Below are 8,332 nucleotides of genomic sequence, written 5' to 3'. Positions count from 1 at the left end.
TTTTTGAAAAAAGGAGGGCTGTGCATGGTAGCTCATGCTTGTAATCCCAGCACTTTGGGAGGCTGAGGCTGTGGAACACTTGAGGCCAGGAGTTTAAGACCAGCCTGAGCAACATGGCAAAACCCCATCTCTGGTAAAAATATAACAATTAGCTAGGCTTGGTGGTGTACAACTGTAGTCCCAGCTACTCAGAAGGCTGAGGCAGGAGAACCGCTTGATTCTGGGAGACGGAGGTGGCAGTGAGCTCAGATTGCACCACTGCACTCCAGCCTGGGTGACAGAGCAAGAATCCATCTAAAAAAATAAAAAATAGACTTTCTAGGGAGGCTGGGGCTTTCTCAGCACTGGGATCAATCACAGGTCATCCCCTCCTTCCTGGCTTAATCCCCCTTTCTCCCCAGCCAGCAGCTGGGGCCAGTCTTTTGGGCCACACTCCTAGACCCTCTATACGGACTTCCCCCTTCTTTTGGTCTCCAGCATATAGCCCACCTCCACCTGGGATGCAGAGGATTGAGGCCAATCCCAGAAAGTTCTATATACATTGTGACTGCTTCCATGGCACAGTTCAATGTCAGCCTCTCCTGAGATTATCCTCATGAGCTTTGGTCCTATTAATAATTTGTTCCCTGGCCAGGCGCCGTGGCTCATGCCTGTAATCCCAACACTTTGGGAGGCCGAGGCAGGCAGATCACATGAGGTCAGGAGTTCAAGACCAGCCTGGCCAACATGGTGAAACCTCATCTCCACTAAAAATACAAAAACTAGCCGGGTGTGGTGGCAGGCACCTATAATCCCAGCTACTTGGGAGGCTGAGGCAGGAGAATCGCTTGAACCCAGGAGGTGTAGGTTGCAGTGAGCCAAGATCGCGCCATTGCACTCCAGCCTGGGCAACAGAGCAAGACTGCCTCAAAAATAAATAAATAAATAATAATAATTTGTTCCCTAAGCCCTTCCCCAGAGTGGATATTCCAGGCTTTGCCAGTTCCCTTGAGCCCCGGGGTGGCTCTCAAAGGCCCAACTCAGATAACGCTTTCTCCGGGAAGCCTTTGTTGCAGCGGTGAAGCCTGTGGGCTTGCATTTCAAACTGCCTGTCTTCAAATCCCAGCCAAGCCACTTACTGCTACTGTGTGACCTCCAGCAAGTTGCTTAATCTCGCTGTTCTTTGTCTATAAAGTGGGAATAATAATTGTGATACCAGTTTTCACTATTCATGCTGTTTTAATGTGCTGAAATGTTGGTGTTTTATTGGTATAATATGGCTGTTATCTAAAAAAATCTGAAATTAGCCCCGCATGGTGGTAGCTTATGCCTGTAATCCCAGCACTTTGGGAGGTGGAGGCGGGCAGATCACGAGGTCAGGAGTTCGAGACCAGCCTGGCCAACATGGTGAAACCTCATCTCTACTAAAAATAAAAAAATTAGCCAGGCGTGTTGACACGTGCCTGTAATCCCAGCTACTCGGGAGGCTGAGGCAAGAGAATCGCTTGAACCCGGGAGGCAGAGGTTGCAGTAAGCCAAGATCACGCCACTGCACTCCAGCCTGGGCAACAGAACAAGATTCCATCCAGATATATATATCTATTTTCAGATATATATATCTATTTTCAGATATATATATGTATATGTTGAGATATATATATATTCATATATATATGTGTGTGTATATATATCTCTGTCTCTGAAATTGGGCATGATGGCTCACTGCTGTAATCCCAATACTTTGGGAGGCCAAGGTGGGAGGATCACTTGAATCCAAGAGTTTGAGACTAGCATGGGCAACATAATGAGACCTTGTCTCTACAGAAAAAAAATTAGCCAGGCGTGGTGGCACATACCTATAGTCCCAGCTACTCGGAGGCCGAGGTGGAAGGATAGCTGGAACTCTGGAGGCGGAGGTTGCAGTGAGACGAGATGGCGCCACTGCACTCCAGCCTGGGTGACAGAGTGAGATCCTGTCTCAAATAAATACATAAAAATAAAAACAAAGAGGTTTATTCTGAGCCAAATATGAGTGACCAAGGCCCATGACACAATCCCTGGAGGTTCTGAGAACATGTACCCAAAGTGGGTTGGTTACAGCTTGATTTTACACATTTTATACGTTTTACAGGGACATAAGTTATAGGAAACGTCAATCAATACATGCAATGTGTATGTTGGTTCTATCTGGAAAGGTGGGACAACTTGAAGGAAGGATTTTGAGGGAGGCTTCCAGGTCATACATGGATTCAGAGATTTTCTTTTTTCTGAGACAGGGTCTCACTGTCTTGCCCAGTCTGGAGTGCAGTGGTGTGATCTCAGCTCACTGCAACCTCCACCTCCCAGGTTCAAGCAATTCTCCCGCCTCAGCCTCTTGAGTCACTGGGATTACAGGTGCATGCCACCACACCCAGCTAATGTTTTCATTTCGTGGAGGCAGGATCCTGCTATTTTGCCTGGGCTGGTCTCGAACTCCTGGCCTTGAGCAATTCTCCTGCCTCAGCTTCCCAAAGCTCTGAAATTACAGGTGTGAGCCACCACACCTGGCTTCATGTGCTTAATTTTTTTAAGATCACCCCTTCTAAAAGAAATACATCTCATTTTTACTTATTCATAATTAATTTAAATTGTTGCTAAATTTTTTTTTTTTTTTCTTTAGAAAGGGTCTTGCTCTGTCACTTAGGCTGAGTGCAGTGGCGTGATCATGGCTCACTGCAGCCTTGATTTACCAGGCTCAAGCAATCCTCCCACCTCAGCCTCCCAAGTAGCTGGGACCACAGGCACGCAACATGTCAGGCTAATTTTCTGATTTTTCGTAGAGGTGAAGTTTCACCCTGTTGCCTAGGCTGGTCTCAAATTCCTGACCTCGAGTGATCTTCCTGCCTCAGCCTCACAACATGCTGGGATTACAGGCATGAGCCACTGTGCCCAGCCTGTCTATATTTAGAACCATCATGATGAAGATACAGAACAACCCCGCCTCTACTGAAAATACAAAAATTAGCCAGGCGTGGTGGCACACACCTACAGTCCCAGCTTCTTGATAGGCGGAGGTACAAGAATCACCTGAACCTGGGAGGTGAAGGTTGCAGTGAGCTGGGATTGTGCCACTGCACTCCAGCCTGTGTGACAGAGTGAGACCCTGTCTTGAAAAAAAAAAAAAAAAGCAGAATAAAGACAAAAAGAAAAATGTTTAGAGCTACCAGAGTGAAAACAAATGCTGTTTACCTGCCCATAAGACTGATGATGACAGAAACAGTAACAACAGAAGACAATAGAATAACATCATACAAATTCCATGGGGAAATAATGCTGGACCACAGACTCTATACCCAACTTAATCATCCTTCAATAATGAAAATAAATGTATTCATAGAAACCTGAGATTATTTATCTGTCACAAATCCTTTCTAGAAGAATTGTAGGCCGGGCTCTGTGGCTCACATCTGTAATCTCAGCACTTTAGGAGGCTGAGGTGGAAGGATCACTTGAGGCCAGGAGTTGGAGGCTGCAGTGAGTCCAGTTCTTTCTTTCTCCTAATAGAATCCTATCAAACCTGTATCACTTTTTTTTTTTTTTTTTGAGATGGAGTCTTGCTCTGTCACTCAGGCTGGAGTACAGTGGTGTGATCTCGGCTCACTACAACCTCTACCTCCTGGGTTCAAGTGATTCTCCTGCCTCAGCCTCCTGAGTAGCTGGGATTAGAGGCACATGTCACCACGCCCGGCTAATTTTTGTATTTTTGGTAGAGACAGGGTTTCCCCATGTTGGTCAGGCTGGCCTCGAACTCCTGCCCTCGGGTGATCCACCCACTTTGGCCTCCCAAAGTGCTTGGATTACAGGCGTGAGCCACCATGTCCGGCCCGAAATACAATTTTTAAAATTTATTTTACTTTTTAAAAATAATTTTGATACGGTTTGGCTGTGTCCCCACCCAAATCTCAAATCCCATCTTGAATTGTAGCTCCCATAATCCCCACGTGTTATGGGAGGGACCCGATGGGAGGTAATTGAATCATGGGGACAGGTTTTTCCCATGCTGTTCTCATGATAGTGAATAAGTCTCACAAGATCTGATGGTTTTATAAAGGGCAGTTCCCCTGCACACACTCTCCTGTCTGCCACCATGTAAGACATGCCTTTGCTCCTCCTTTGCGTTCCACCATGATTGTGAGGCCTCCCCAGCCATGCAGAACTGTAAGTCCCATTAAATTTCTTTTTCTTGATAAATTACCCAGTCTCAGGTATTTCTTCATAGCAGTATGGAAGTGGACTAATACAAATTTCAACTTTTATTTTAGATTCAGGAGATGCATGTGCAGTTTGTTACATGAGTATATTGCATGATGTGAGGCATGTACAAATGATGTGGTTACATGGTTACCCAGGTAGTCAGCATACCTGCCTACAATTTTTTTTTTTTTAAAGGAGTCTACTCTGTTGCCCAGGCTGGAGTGCAGTGGCACAATTTTGACTCACTGAAACCTCCGCCTCCTGGGTTCAAGCGATTCTCCTGCTTCAGCCTCCCTGTTGTGGTAAACTGAGGAACAGAGGGACCAATACGGAGTACAGGAGGATTGTTATTTATTTTAGGTACACACCAGCTCTGTGGACTCATATCCAAAAAATTGAGCATTAAACAAAGAGGGGGCTTTTTATAAGCGGCCTTACAGAAGCAAAACAAAAGCAGTTAATCATACATTGACAGGTCACGTAATCTGTAGCATCACGTAACCTGTGACCTTGCATAGCTAGTGACCTTGTAGCTGCATTGATAGAAAAACAAGAACTCGCTAAATACAGACATTTGTAAAACATAATCATGCTTAAGAAGCCTGGGAAAGGAGGAACAGTAAAAGAATCTGTCTTCCTGGCTAGGCGCACTGGCTCACGCCTGTAATCCCAGCACTTTGGGAGGCCGAGACGGGCGGATCACGAGGTCAGGAGATCGAGACCATCCTGGCTAACTCGGTGAAACCCCGTCTTTACTAAAAATACAAAAAATTAGCCAGACGTGGTGGCGGGCGTCTATAGTCCCAGCTACTCGGGAGGCTTAGGCAGGAGAATGGCATGAACTCAGGAGGCAGAGCTTGCAGTGAGTCGAGATCGCGTCACTGCACTCCAGCCTGAGTGACAGAGCGAGACTCTGTCTCAAAAAAAAAAAAAAAAATCTGTCTTCCTCTTTTTTTCCTTCAACCTTGGTCTGGAAGGGGGCGCTGTCTGGGGCCTGTTCCTTTGGCCTTGGCTATTCCGACAGCCTTATAACTGTCCTTGAAGTGAGCTTGCGAGGCAGAGGAAAACGTGGGTCTTTTTTTTTTTTCTTTTAACCCTTGCCTTGCCACATTCTGTACCTTAGTTTTTACTTTTCTTGGAGTGAATAAATGCAGTACTTACTATTTTTAAATTTCTGCCTCATCCCAAGTAGCTGGGATTATAGGTGTACACCACCACGCCTGGCTAATTTTTGTATTTTTAGTAGAGACGGGGTTTCATCATGTTGGTCAAGCTGGTCTCAAATGCCTGACCTCATGATCTGCCCGCCTTAGCCTCCCAAAGTGCTGGGATGAAAGGCGTGAACCAGTGCATCCGGCCTACAGTTCTTTTAGAAAGAATGTGTGAGAGATAAGTGAGCAATAGTTTCTCAACTCCTCTGCTCCCTCATGTTTCTTTTTTAAATGCTTTTATTTATTATTTATGTTTTTCTTTATTGAGATTGAGTCTCATTCTGTCACCCAGGCTAGAGTGCCGTGACATGATCTTGACTCACTGCAACCTCTGTCTCCGGGGCTCAAGCGATCCTCCCACCTCAGCCTCCTGAGTAGCTGGGACCACAGGTACACACTACCATGCCCAGTTAGTTTTCTGTATTTTTGGTAGAGACAGGGTTTCACCATGTTGCCCAGACTGGTCTCAAACTCCTGAACTCAAGCGACCTACCAGCCTCAATCTCCCAAGGTGCTGGGATTGCAGACGTGAGCCAGTGTGCCAGTCCTTCATCACCATTTTTATTATTTTTATTTCATTTATTTATTTATTTATTTTGAGATGGAGTTTTGCTCGTGTTGCCCAGGCCACAGTGCAATGGTGCAATCTTGGCTCACTGCAACCTCTGCCTCCCAGGGTTCAAGCGATTCTCCTGCCTCAGCCTCCCAGGTAGCTGGGATTACAGGCATGTACCACCACACCCCACTTATTTTCTGTGTTTAGTAGAGACAGGATTTCCCATGTTGGTCAGGCTGGCCTCGAACTCCTGACCCCAGGTGGTCCACCCACCTTGGCCTCCCAAAGTGGTGGGATTACAGGCATGAGCCACTGTGCCTGGCTCATTTTTATTTTTAAAAGTTCTATTTCGTTTTTCTACAAAACTACCTTCCCCTGCTACCCACAATGTCTTGTTCTTTTAGCATTCTGATTCCTACTATTTTTATTTTAATTGGTTGTTAAGTTACTTCCTTGGGTTACAACATCCAGAAAAGTGTACATATCACGCAAACTCCCTAAGTTTTAAAAAACAGAATTAAAAACAAACAAACAAACAAAAAAAAACAGAATAAATCCATGTAACCAGCATCTCCACCAGGACACAGAACATTATCGGGACTCCCAGAAGGCCCTCTTATGCTCCTTCCCGCCAAGGTAAACACTGTTATAAATTATTATTATTTTTTTTTTGAGAAAGAGGATCTTGCTCTGTTGCCCAGGCTCGAGTGCAGTGGCACAATCATAGTTCACTGTCACCTTGAACTCCTTGGCTTAAGTGATCTCCTGCCTCCTGGGTAGCTGGAACCACAGGTGCACACCACCACACCCAGCTAATTTTTAAATTTTTTGTAGAAACAAGATCTCTGTACATTGCCCAGGCTGGTCTTGAACTCCTCGGCTCAAGCAGTATTCCTGGCTTGGCCTGCCAAAGCGCTGGTGATACAGGAGTTAAAAAGAAATTATTTAGGCAGACAGGGAGGGTAAGAAAGTCCTTGGTAAGGTTTCCCTTTTAATAAAAAGCAGTGCCAAAATAATTTCTTGTCCTTTTTAATTTTTGTTTTTGTTTTTGTTTGAGATGGAGTTTTGCCCAAGTTGGAGTGCAGTGGTGCAATCTCAGCTCACTCCGACCTCCACCTCCCAGGTTCAAGCAATTCTCCTGCCTCAGCCTCCCAAGTAGCTGGGATTACAGGCATGAGCTACCACGCCCGGCTAATTTTTGTATTTTTAGTAGAGATGGAGTTTCACCATGTTGGCCAGGCTGGTGTCGAACTCCTGACCTCAGGTGATTCCCCTGCCTTGGCCTCCCACAGTGCTGGGATTACAGGTGTGAGCCACCACGCCTGGGCAAAATAATTTCTTTTCTAACAAAGAGCAGCCTGTAGAATCGAGCTGCAGACACAAATGAGCAAGCTGGAAGCTTGCATGAGTGAATGCCTGCAACTGTGCCAAAAGGAAAAGGCTACAAGCATGTTCAACATGGAGGCTCCATCTTCCCTTTTCAACCATGTGTATAGTAAGGAACAGGCAACATGGCACCAGCCAGGCAGAGGTTCCATCTGCATAATAAAAGATTAGGGTAGCGTGGTCAGCTTGTTTACATGCTTTGTAAATGACACACCTGGTCCAACCAACCTTTGGCTCCTACGCAAATCAGACGCAGCTTCCTCAAGTTAGTCTATGAAACCCATGCTCTTGACCACAAACCAGAAAACCCACTCTGGTGCCCCTCTCTCTCTGCAGGAGAAAGAGCTATTCTCTTTTCTCTTTCACCTATTAAACCTCCGCTCTTAAACTCACTTCTTGTGTATCGGGTCCTTGACTCTCTTCCTTGGTGTGAGACAATGAACTTGGGTATTTACCACAGACAGCGATGCCACTTCACTGGGATTACAGGCGTGAGCCACCTTGCCTGGCCTTATAAAATCATTTTTAATAGCTCTATTTCGTCCTCTTTTTCCAGTGGTTATTGTATATTCTGGACACTTTGGGCCTCTCATTCTTCTGTTTCTCATTCTTGTGTTTGCTGAGTTTCAATCCTGGTGGATTGTGCCCCAAAATGTTTGACATTTCTTAAGGTGAGCTCATCAAAGTGGATGGTTCTTGATTTTCTTTTCCTCCAATAGAATCCATTGCTGATCAGGCGCAGTGGCTCATGCCTGTAATCCCAGCACTTCGGGAGGCTGAGGCGGGAGGAGATCAAGACCAGCCTGGCCAATATGGTGAAACCCTGTCTCTACTGAGAATACAAAAATGAGCCAAGTGTGGTGGTGCGCGCGTGTAGTCCCAGCTACTCGGGAGGCTGAGGCAGAAGAATCGCTTGAACCCAGGAGGCAGAGGTTGCAGTGAGCTGAGATTGTGCCACTGCACTCCA

This window comes from Colobus angolensis, unplaced genomic scaffold (genome assembly GCF_000951035.1).
Source record: "Colobus angolensis palliatus isolate OR3802 unplaced genomic scaffold, Cang.pa_1.0 Scaffold120, whole genome shotgun sequence".
Taxonomy (NCBI): domain Eukaryota; kingdom Metazoa; phylum Chordata; class Mammalia; order Primates; family Cercopithecidae; genus Colobus; species Colobus angolensis.
Note: the sequence above shows the minus strand (reverse complement) of the source record.